This window comes from Dama dama, chromosome 11, assembly GCF_033118175.1.
Source record: "Dama dama isolate Ldn47 chromosome 11, ASM3311817v1, whole genome shotgun sequence".
Classification (NCBI taxonomy): domain Eukaryota; kingdom Metazoa; phylum Chordata; class Mammalia; order Artiodactyla; family Cervidae; genus Dama; species Dama dama.
In genome coordinates, this window is record NC_083691.1 from 32633836 (window position 1) to 32646066 (window position 12231).

General features: G+C 44.8%; 1 protein-coding gene across 3 annotated transcripts in view; it reads right to left on the bottom strand.

The window, feature by feature from the left end:
* Window positions 1-12231, bottom strand: part of OTOF (otoferlin) — a 90582-nt gene that overhangs the window by 74529 nt on the left and 3822 nt on the right. The gene's annotated exons all lie outside the window — the stretch shown is intronic.

Genomic DNA, 12231 nt, shown 5'->3' on the forward strand with positions numbered 1-12231 from the left:
TGGCTTTGATTTGTTTTTTACTGTTACCATTTGAGTTTGACATTTTCAGTGACTGTGCTTCTTTTATAACTGAAAGAATGCTTTCAAGTCCCCACCAACCTAAACCAGGGCTTCCCAGGTGGTGCAGTTTTCCAGCAGTCATGTACAGATGTGAGAGTTGGACCGTAAAGAAGGCTGAGTGCCGAAGAATCGGTGCCTTTGAACTGTGGCGCTGGAGAAGACTCTTGAGAGTCCCTTGGACTGCAAAGTGATCAAACCAGTCCGTCCTAAAGGAAATCAACCCTGAATATTCATTGGAAGGACTGATGCTGAAGCTGAAGCTCCAATCCTTTGGCCACCTGATGCAAAAAGCTGACTCATTGGAAAAGACCCTGATGCTGGGAAAGATTGAAGGCGGGAGGAGAAGGGGACGACAGAGGATGAGATGGTTGGATGGCATCACAGACTCAATGGACATGAGTTTGAGTAAACTCCGGGAGTTGGTGATGGACAGGGAAGCCTGGCGTGCTGCAGTCCATGGGGTCGCAAAGAGTTGGACACAACTGAGCAAATGAACAACAATAAACCTAAATCAGCAGACCATTTCACTGAAGTGCTACTTCCAGGTTGAAATCTGCCCCATTCTGAAGGTTCCTGTGGGTTGTCACCAGTGGGCAGGCTGGGGAATCAGGAAAGACTTGGTGCGGGGGGGAGCACGCCATGCTCCTCTCCCTGGAACACCTGGAGACCTGGCAGGATCAAAGCCCAGCCAGGGAGGCACTGGAGTGAGTCCCCTATGATCCTCCACAGTGAGGGGCCCCAGTCGCCTGGGACCCACTTCTCTCCTCTGGCCTTGGTGGCCTCACCTGTGTAATGAGGGTTGGTACAGAGATCTCCAGGGCTTGCCTGGTTTTAAGAATTTAGAAGCAAGTCTTAGCTCAGTATGGAGCTGACAAGGAGGTAGCCAGGGATTTGTGCCAGGGCGTTTGTGTCTAGGTGGATGGTCTGAGGAAGGGTGTGTGTGTGTGTGTGTGTTTGTGTGTGTGTGTGTGTGTGTGTGCATGTGTGTGTGCATGTGTGTGCACATGTGTGTGTGTGCACGCTTGGAGGACGGGGGCATGTGGGGAGGCATGTGGGGCATCTCAGATAATGGGGACAAAGCTATAAAGAAAAAGCTAGAGACACGAAAAATAGATATGGAGTAGACAGATGGGAAAGAAAGACTCTTTAGCACTAACCGGGGACGAAACAAAGCAAAACAAAAAACTGAAAAGAAAACTCTCAACGACAAACCCCAAGGCAGCCGGGAGAGGAGAGGAAGCATGAAGGTTGGTACCTGAGCCTCTTTTAATTTTTCCCGCAGGCAATATGCAACACAAATTGAAAATCAGGTGGGCATATCTGTGCATTGGGGCTCCCCCAAGGACCTGCTGTTCGGAATAATCAAAGGCCTTTTCATCCTGAAAGATGGTAATGAAGCCTGGATATGGCTGTGTTCAAGGGATTCCTGGAGTGAAACTGAGCAACCCAGCTGGAGGGGAGGGCGGGTGGGAGGGACAGTGCAAGATGCTATCAGGGTTCAAACGTGCCTGAAGCCACCAGGGTTCAGACCTTCCTCTGCTTGTCTATTTCCTACAGCCTCATTGGAAAAGACATAAAACACCACGAAGTCAGCCACTGCAGAATTTCTACATCAGGACTCTGTTTCGAAAAGCAGTAAAACCTCATTGCCTCAGGCTCCGGGGATTTAAGTGTGGTTGAATATTGTCAAACAGGATGAGCTAAATTTTACCTCTAGATATTTAAAAAAAAAAAAAAAAGGTTTCCTGAAAAAAAAATCAAATCAATGGTACAGAACAGTGGAAAGGAAAACTTATTAAGAAAAGAGGATGTCATTAAGCAGTTTTGGAAACTCACTTTTTAGGAGGATTTGTACAGGGGCAGTGATCGTGCCAGTGGGCCTTTTCTATTCACTAGACCAGGGCCCCTTTCCAAGTTATCAGTGGGGATTACTCACCCCATCTCTCATTTCAAGTTCATTTCCACTTATCATCTACTCTACTCAATACCAGTCTTGTTGATATTTCAACTCCATTTTAAATGACTTTCAGACAAAACCATTGAAAATCCCAATATCCAATCATCATTGTTGCCACCGAGACTGAGAATAAGGCTTGAGAGAATGGATATGGCTGTTCCCTACAGGTGAGAGGCTTTGGTGGATAGAATGAGCAGGAGATTAGATGGGGAAAATTGAACAGCATCCTTCATTCCTTCGGAGGCTTATGGGATAGAGCTGAGCTCTTTGGTTTGAAATAAAATCCTCCTTGAGTCAATAAATGAAGTTTGAATAGCAGACTCTGTGATCACACTGATGAGTGCCAGGACATCAGATATATCCAAATAGAGAGGACCAAGAGTCCAAAGCTTAATCGAAGTAAGTTGTATGTCATTTACCATTTGGAAATATCCATGCTGCCACTACTATCCTAAATGAGATTCTTTTTTTTTTCATTTATTTTTATTAGTTGGAGGCTAATTACTTTACAATATTGCAGTGGTTTTTGCCATACATTGACATAAAGACCAATACAGTATACTAATGCATATATATGGAACTTAGAAAGATGGTAACGATAACCCTAAATGAGATTCTTGTCTTGTCATGCAGGATGGAGCACTAGCTTTCATGCAATGTGACTTAAGGGTGTGAAACATCCCATCTGCACCAAACAGCTCTCTTCTAGTTTACCTTGCTAGCGCCAGACCTTGAGAATAGGCAGGCATGAAGCGACTGAGCTGTGAGTTGGTGTATGTTCATTCATTCTCGCACATGAGAGGGTTTTCTATTTCTGCTGAAAGCACAGTCATTTGGCCATGGAGGAGGGTGGGCCAGGTGTTTCACAAAGATAATTAGAATCAGGATGCGATCTGAAGAACCTTATTACTATCCAAAGGTGGGGATAGGTCGGACATGTAAAAGGCTACTATATAAGGCAAAATTTGGTTGCTGGCATGCAAAAAAGTGAAAATAAATTGAGAACACAGGAGAAAGAAAAAATGACTTCAACTTAGCAGGTCAAGGACACACTGTAGAAGTATGGGCAGTTAACACTGGAAGGTCAGATAGAATGCAGAAATTCAGAGAGAATGAGGGAAAGGGAGAGAGAATGGACTCAGGCAGAGAACAGAGTGAGCAAAGGTTTGAATGGCTGAAGCAGACCACAGAGCCGGTAGGAGCGAGCTGCAGGACAGCTCTGACAGGTTTTGTCTGAAAGTCATTTAAAATGGAGTTGAAATATCAACAAGATAGTGATGGTGAAGGGAAGAATGAGAAGGGTCTCCCCTCAGGGAGCAGCCCCCCAAAGGAAGACCTGGGGTGAAGGGGGGTGTCCTGGGGTCCTGAGAGGGTCTGGGGTTGGGGGGAGTGGACTATTAAGGGGAAAGAGAATGTCCTGAGGACAAGCTTCAGGGACATGGCAGTTTTGCCCAGGACCTAGCCCTCTGGGCCGTGTCAGCACCTGACATTATTCTTTTCCCTGTGTGAACTGAGAAGAAGGGCAAAGCCCTCTGCTTATGACTGAGACCTGCCACTACTATTTCTTTGCATTGTTTCAAATTAGCCAGACCTCACCGTCTGCACTGCCTGGTATGGATTGTATGGAGGGTGGCTTGGCAGTCACTCCATTCCCTATCACAGTGCTGTGATGGCCCCAGAATCTTCTCTCCCACTGTTCCCCAACAGCAACACTATTTTCATTCCCCCCAGTTCCAATCAGCCTGTTCCTTTTCAAAGATTAGCTACCTCTATGACTGTGGGAAGGCAGGGCCCTGTGTGCCGAAAAAGAGCCAGGTCTAGCCAAGGTTTGGGGCCATGTACTGAAGCTCAGGCTGGAGGCCTGGAGCTGGCTACTCAACCCCTGGGGTCTCGGAGTCATCATATCTAATGTGCGTGACTCTTTGTGACCCCATGGACCATAGACTGCCACTCTCCTCTGTCCATAGGATTTCCCAGGCAAGAATACTGGAACAGGTTGCCATTTCCTCCTCTAGGGGATCTTTCTGACCCAGGGATTGAACCCACCTCTCTTGTGCCTCCTGAATTGGCAGGTGGATTCTTTACCACTGCCCTACCTGGGAAGCCCATCATCTCTAAACTGGGGGCAATTAACCTGGATAACCCTACATCCTGGAACCACTGTGAGGGTCAGCAAGAGATTGTTTCTGTGAAAGTCTGAGTAAAGCATCAAGTCCCTTACAAGCACAAGGGGCCACGGGTTGCTGGTTAAGGCTCGTGGGCCAGGCTCCCTGAGTTCGAAGCCCAGCTCTATCACTTGCTGATCTTATGCTCTCGAAGAAGTTAACCAGTCTTTGTCTTAGTTTCCTCATCCATAAAATGGAGAAAATGATAGTGCTTATACACCTAGTACATAGCTCATTACCCAATTAAAAGACGGCTATTATTCTGCTAAAGAGTTCTTCTTTTTCTTTTGACATTTAAGTTGTGTCTTAAATATAAAAATGATTTCCTTTATTATGAATCACATTTTGTAGCTTATTTTTAGTAGTATATAATCAGGAGCAATTTTCTACCTCATCTTATGTAATATTTTTCAAACTCTAGGTATTTTAGGTATATTAGCTCTTTTTTTAAACAAGGTAAAATTTACATTCACAGATTTCTTTAAAAAATTATTTATTTTTAATTGAAGGATAATTGCTTTACAGTATTGCATTCACAGATCTTAAGTGCAGAACTCAACGAGTTTTGATAAATGCACATACTTTTGTGCTCACCATATAATCAAGACACATTGATCAAGAACATTTCCAATTCTCAAGACACTCCCTCCCTCCACCCCCCTACTCCATCAATCTCTACCCCTCATAGGTAAACCACTGCTCTGATTTCTAACTTTTGATTTTAAACTTTTATAAATGGTATCATACAAAATGTACTTTTGTGTGTCTGACTTCTTGCAGTCAATGTAATACTTTTGTGATTCACCCAAAATGCAGCTTTGTGGTTGCATATATCAGTAATTCATTCAATTTTATTGTTGAGCAATTTCTGTAGTATGAATAGATTACAATTTGTTTATCCATTTTCTTGTTCATACTTTTGGGAATGCTTTCAATGTCATGAAATGTTGTGAGTAAAGATGCTGTGAACATTCTTGCAGAAGTATTTTTGTGCAACTATCATTTCATTTCTCTTGGGGAAATATCTAACAGCAGAATCACTGGGTTATAGCATATGTTTATGTTTAACTTTGGAAGAAATTGCCAAACAGATTTGCAAAGTGATTATACTATTTTATAATTCCATCCACAATGTAAAAAAATATAATTGTTCTATATCCACACCAACATTTGGTTATTGTCAGACTTTTACATTTTAGTGCATGTGGAGTTGTAATTGATTTTGGTTTTTGAGTTTAATTTTTCCAGTGACTAATGATGATCACGTTTTCATGTGTTTATTGGCCATTTCTATATCCATATCATAAGCAAGGCAAGGTTGTCCACTTTTCTTCAATATTGGTACTAGAGTTCTAGCCAGTCATTATTTTTACAATTTTAAACCAACCTTGCACTCCTGGGATAAAGCTCACTTGTTATGATGTGCTCTCTCTCTCTCTCTCTTTTTTTTTGATGTGCTATCTCTTTTGTATAGTGCTATTCTACTGACTAATATTTTGTTAAGTATTTTTACATCTTTGTTCATGAGGGATATTGGGCTCTAATTTTCTATTTGTACAAAGTCTTTATCAGATTTTGGTATCAAAAATGAGTTACAACATGTTCATTCTTCTCTATTTTCTGAAAGTTTGTGTAAGATTAGCATTTAAGTATTTTTTAGAATTTACCAGTGAAGCTATCCAGACCTGAAGTCTTCTTTATGGAAAAGCAGTTTACACCACCACCATCAACATCATTATTATCCTTGTTATACAAAGTTGATGTCTTTAATAGGTACTGGACTTTTTTGTGTCAATGTTGGTCAGTTATTTTTCAAGGGATTTGTCTCTTTCGTCTGAGTTGCAGAAATTTATTGAGATAACATTATTCATAATATTCCCTCATTTTCCTTTTAATGTAATTATATCCCCTCTTTCCTTTCTGAGATTGGTAATTTGTGTTTTCTTGCTTTTATTCTTGTTCAATATTGCTATACTTTACCTATTTTATTATTTTTTTTAAAAGAACTCTGTTATTTTTCTATGCTGTTTGTCTTCTCTTTCTTTTCTTTTATTATCTGTGGATTTAATCTTTTAGATTGAATTTATTTTTATTTATTGAAACATAATTCACAAACCATAGAGTTCACCCATTGAAAGTGTACAAATCAGTGAGTTTTGTATATTTACAAGGTTGTGCAACCTTCATCACTAATTCTAGAATATTTTCATCACCCCAAAAGAAACCCCATACTCATTAGCAATAACTTTCCATCATCCTTTCTTTCCAGCCCCTGGCAACAACTAATCTATTTTCTGTCTTTATATATTTTTTCTATTCTGACCTTTTCATACAAATGGAATCCTATGATATATGGTCTTTTGAGCCTGGCTTGCTACACTTAGCATAATGTTTCTATTCTTGGGTTTTTGCTTTTCTTCTAGTAGCTTCTTAAGGCAGGAACCTAAATCATTGATTGTATATATTTTTCTTTTCTGCTGTAAGTATTTAAAGCTATAAATGTTGATGTGTTGTATTTTCATTAACATCCAGTTAGAAATGTCATAATTTTGCTTTTGTTTTCTCTTTGACCACAGGTTATTTAGAAGGGTATTATTTAATTTCTGAATATTTGGAACTTTTAAAGATCTCTTATGTGTTTTATTTCTAACTGAATGCCAGTGGGTCAGAAAATATACTCTGTAAGATGTTGGTCTTTTGAAATGTATTGTGACTTGTTTAATTACCTCGTATACGGTCTGTCTTGATAAGTACTCTGTGTACACGTGAGAAGAATGTGTATTTTTTTCAGTTTGGGAGTGAAAGGTTCTAGAAATGCCAGTTAAGTCAAGGTGCTTGATGATGCTGTCAAATCTTCCATGTCTCTAAGGACTTTATTGTTCAGTTGTTTCTGCTTCTTTCCTGTAATAACACTTCTTCCCCTATGAGGAACACATTCTATTGAATTTTATAATGACAACTGAGGGTACAGTAGAATGAAGAAATTCTATTGAAAAGAATTTTCCAGGAAAGCAGCTATTCCTTCAGTTCCTTAAATAATGTGTGCTCTTCAAAGAGTGCCAGCAACTCAGAGAGCCAGGTTTGGGTTCTGTAGAGTCCCTGGGGTTCCCACAGGGGAAGTTGTCCCTTCCTTTGCCCCATTTCTCAGTTAGATGGAGGCCCCATCTACCTCTTACCCTTTGTTTTCCACAAATCTTACTCAAATATCATTTCTTACCTCCACTTATTTATTTCCCCTTCCCTCACCCTGTTAACACCCAGGGACTCAGTGGAAACTCAGGCTTAAGTCAGGGATCCACCTGAGAGGCAGGGGCAGGGCAGGGATTGGAAACCCCATCCCTCTGGCTCAGCCCAAACCTGTACTTCCTTGCAGGTGCTGCCTCACACTGATTCTTCTGTGTGACTGATGGCTTTGGTTCCCATTTTTTTTCAGACCCCGGCACTAAGGTAGAGAGAGAGTGTGCTGTTTCCCCTTGAGCCTAGGACAGAACCAGCCGCACATTCAGCAACTGGTGCATCCTGGGTTCTCCCACTCTGTGACAGATGGACGAGGCTGAGGTCTCAGTGACCCACAAGCTGTGCAGAGTACCTTCCCTGTGTCAGGCACTGGGAAGATAATGAAGCATAATGGACAGGTGACTCTTTTTACATCTTTAAATGGGGTAAAAAAAATATTGTTAAAACTGCAGTCCTGACTTTTTCTTAAACCTTGGCTTTTTAAAAAAGCCATTGAGTGAAAACTGACCTCCAGTTAAGTTGATGAGCCTGTTTGCTCTGAAATATAAAACAAAATAGAAGCGATGACTGTTGAGCCAATCTCTTGGGGGAAGATCAATCCAGGCAGGAAGGAGACAAGAGGCCAAAGGTAGAAATGATCACGTGGTATTCTCTGTCTCAGGAGCCCTTTCTGGAACTGTCAGGGGAGGAAACAGACCACTGACTGGTGCTGCTTGGCTCAGCGGCTTCAGTATCCCCCGCTGCTAACTGCTTGGCTTCTCCTGCTGCGCCTATAAGCTGTCCTGCTTCCCTGTCTCTTCTGTTTGGGGTCTGTTCTGTGCACTGTGCTGGCCCCAGGGAACCTGGTGAGGTACCTGCGCTGGAGGAGCCCACCTGGATGGTGATGGCTCCAGGTGTTTTTGCCCCATCATCCTCACATCTGGCAGAATTTGGGGTGTCAACAATGGGCAGGAGAATTCCTGCCCCGCCAATCCTTGGGGCCATGGGGTCCCCAGGGCACAGTTTACTCTCTTTCTGTCTCTGTAGAAGGTTGCAGTATGAGGGGCCCTGGAATAATTAGCATAATCCTATGTTGCACAGCAATTTACAGTTTGTTTGTAGAGCCTTTCATGTATATCAACGTTCTCATTGGATCCCACACCAGCCCTGTAAGAACCAAGCATATCTCACCTTCTCCTAGACCTTACCATCTGGACTCCCCACCACTGGATTCCAACCCCTTTCCTGCGTACACAGGGTACCAAGCCCAGTTTCTGGCTTCCCAGGGACACACTCACCAGAATGACTTGCAGCAAGCCCATCCTCTTCGTGTGCCCCAAACCTGCTCTTCCTTGCATGCCCCATTGGTGGCCTCACTGTCTACCCAGGTACTCAAGTATGGAATCCAGAGGCACACTGGCCCTGCCTTTCTGCTTACCGTCAACCCCAGAGCTGCCCCCTCTCCGAACCAATGCCACCCCTTCTCTCCAAACTGACAGCCCCCTGTTGAGGTTCAACCCTCTGCCTGTGTCACTGCCCCTCCCTGGGCTTCTGACCTCCAGAGTATGCTTCCCCAAATCAGATCTTCCCACCCCATTCTCCTGCCAAGAGCCTTGGTGACTCCCACTCACAAGGCAAAGTTCAAACTCCAGGGTGTGACGCTGAAGACCCTCTGTGTTTGAGCCTAGCCTCCCCTCCACCCACTCCCAGCCCAGGCCATGCCAGCACTCCTTGTTCCCCAAGCCCTTGACACAGTTCCACACCATTATATCTGTACTGACAGTAGCCCCGCTGCCTGCACTGGGACCTTTTGTGAGTGTTGCCTCTGCCAACATACTATCCTCGCTCAAGGGTGTTTAAATATCAGCCCACCCCCTGCTCAGAAAATCTCTTCCCTGGGCCTGTGTGCTTATCCAGCTTCATCTCATTGACTCACCCTCTTAGGGATGGTCTGGGGGCTCCTGATCTGAGTGGGCCTCCCTCACCTCATGCGGCCTGGCACCCGTCACTTTCTTTCCAGAACACTCATCACACTCACAGTGGCCTGTACAATGGCTGTCTTCCCCTTGAGGGCAAGGACCATGTCTGTCTCATTGACTGCTGTCACTCCATTGCCTGGAATAGCACTTAGCTCATAACTAGCTCTCAATGAATATCACTACCTGGATGAATGAAAGGAATGAACTGATGACTAAATACTTGACTTACAAAACACATTGAAATATAGCTTTTAGTGAATTGGGAAGGAGTTTATGACATCAATGAGACAATCAGAAACGATCACTGACTGAATACTTGATAATATTAAGGAATTATTGTTGTTTTTTATGAATGATATGTGGGTTTTTTTTGAGCCCTTGATTTTTATATCTATATACTGAATATTTACAGAGGAAATGGTGTGGTGTTGAGATTTACTTCCAAATAATTTGGAGGGTGGGAGTAGGAAGAGGTACAGATGAAACAAGGTTATTCATGAGTTGATAGCTGTTAAGACTGCATGGGGAGAACTTGAGGGCAATTGTACTAATACTATTTTCCCTACTCTTGTATTTATTTGAGATTTTCCATTCTAAAAAGTTAATAATGAAAAAAAAAAAAAAAGATTGGACCCAGGGATGCGGGTAGGTGGAAGGGATATAGCTTTTGTGTTATCAGTAAAGGTGAGTAAGATAACCAAGACTTTGCTATTCAGGGAAATTATTTGCAAGTCTGATCTTGAGGACATTTCCTTCCAGCAGCATTTTTGCTGAGGGCCGTTTATTGTAGAGGCCAATTTTATGGTCATTTCAACATCATAAAATGATCTCCTCCTCATCAGAGCAGGAGAGGCCTGGGCGACATTCAGCATGCTCTGCTGTTCTCCGAGGTCTGTGCTGGTTTGTTCTGGCTGGGTTGGTGTGGGTCGGGGGGAGCATTTATCACCAAGGGCTTTCGGCAGAGAAGATCCTGCCCTCCACATGTGAGTGCTGTGAATAGTGGAGGAGGCAGGCACACGTCCCTCAGGGGACCCGCAGAGGCATGGAGCCATGTCCATAGCCAGCTGTGCACGGCAGAGCTGTCCTAAGGGTCCCCTCCCTCTGCCGCCTTCACCATGGACACTGCCCACCCCATGTCCTCCCAGAGAGGAGGTGCTGAGTGCGGCCAGTGTGCATAGGCAGGTCCAGGCATCCAGGAGCATCTCAGGGCTGGGACACCGGGATCCTCTCTGCCTCCTTCATCGGGGATGGCAGAGAAGTCTCCGGAGAAAGCATGTCTCACCAAGAGGGAAAGCTCCGCCTTTTTAATGGGAAAATAAATCTAACTTGGAACCTGAGGTGGCCCCTGCAGCAGCAGAGAGTAGAGGAATCTTGTCCTCAGTGCTCAGCAAGGGCCCCAACCCCTTCCCAGCACGAAGTCACCCACCCAGCCCCGCGCTCCTTTCCGGGCTTGTTGGCCTCCACCGACTGCCTGCCACCTCTGCTGCAACCAAACCTAGTGGCTGCCCGGCCCTTGGATTTAACTGGGATTTCACTCCTCTGGCCTCTGGTCCTGTCAGTCCCTCACCCAGAATGGCCTCGTCTCCCCCGAGCAAAGATTCTCGCCTTCCTTCCACATCTCCACTTGTGCAAGCAGCTATTTAAGACTCAGCTTAAGTGCTTCCTTAAGCTTGCCTCCTCTGTCTCCTCTGTCTTCTCGAAAAGCTTTCCTTGACCTCTGTGTTTACGTGTGTATGGGGGCAAGCTGCCATCTTGCAGTTTATGCCCTGCCCCTAAGCACACCTTGGCCCTCTATGCCTGGCAATGTTTCTCCATTATATCTGCGCGTATTTCTTTCCCCTATTGGATTGTGAGATCCTGGTTTTTAAAGCCCCACCGTGTACCTTGCACTCTAGGCAGTGATGCTCAGAATAAGCATATTCCATGAAGCAGGTGGGGTGGGGGCTGTATAGCCCCTCTTGCTTCTGACCTGTGGGCCAGAGCTGGACTCCCCAACATTTGCTAGAGGATGAAGTTAGCCTCCTGCTGGGGCCCTGGAAGATTCTCTCGGATAGATAGCAGGGGGCGGGGACATTCACAGTTGAGGATACTAAGCCAGAGGGGCAGTGCCACAGACGAAGGATTCAAACCCACTAACAAGTTCAAAAACATTCCATTTCCTATTCATTTTGATGACCTGGCCCAGTGCCTAGCATAGGGCTCAATCAGGAGAGCTAAGATCAGATTCCTGTTTTGGAGGTGCTTAGACTGTAGCCCACTAGGCTCCTCTGTCCATGGCATTCTCCAGGCAAGAATACTGGAGGGGGTTGCCATGCCCTCCTCCGGGGATCTTCCCAACCCAAGGATCGAACCCATGTCTCTTATGTCTCCTGCATTGGCATGCAGATTTTTTACCACTAGTGCCACCTGGGAAGCCTTAGGGGCATATAAACAGGGGCAGCTTCTGAACTATAGAGTGCCCTAGGTGAATGGTGGGAGGAGTGTGCATACAGTACTGCAAGGCCGGCAGGGAGGGCTTCATAGAGGAGGTAACAGCTGAGCTGGGCCTCGAAGGGTGCACAGAATCAGTGGGAGTTCTCAAGGTGGAGGCGGCAGAAGAAACACAATGTCTTGAGGCCTGGAGATAAAGAAGGCCTGGCACCTTTGGGGAATGGCAAGAAGTCAGTGTATTGGGAACCCATGGAGTGGGGTGGGGAGAAGGAGAGGGAGGAAAAGTCAGCTGGGCCAAGGGGGAAGCGTTGATAAAGCAAACTTCTATGCCAATGACCAGGTCAGGAGAATTATGTGGAGATCAGACCCAGCTTCCAGAGATCACCCAGCTCACCCATCAATGCCCCAAGCCCAGCATTCTGGC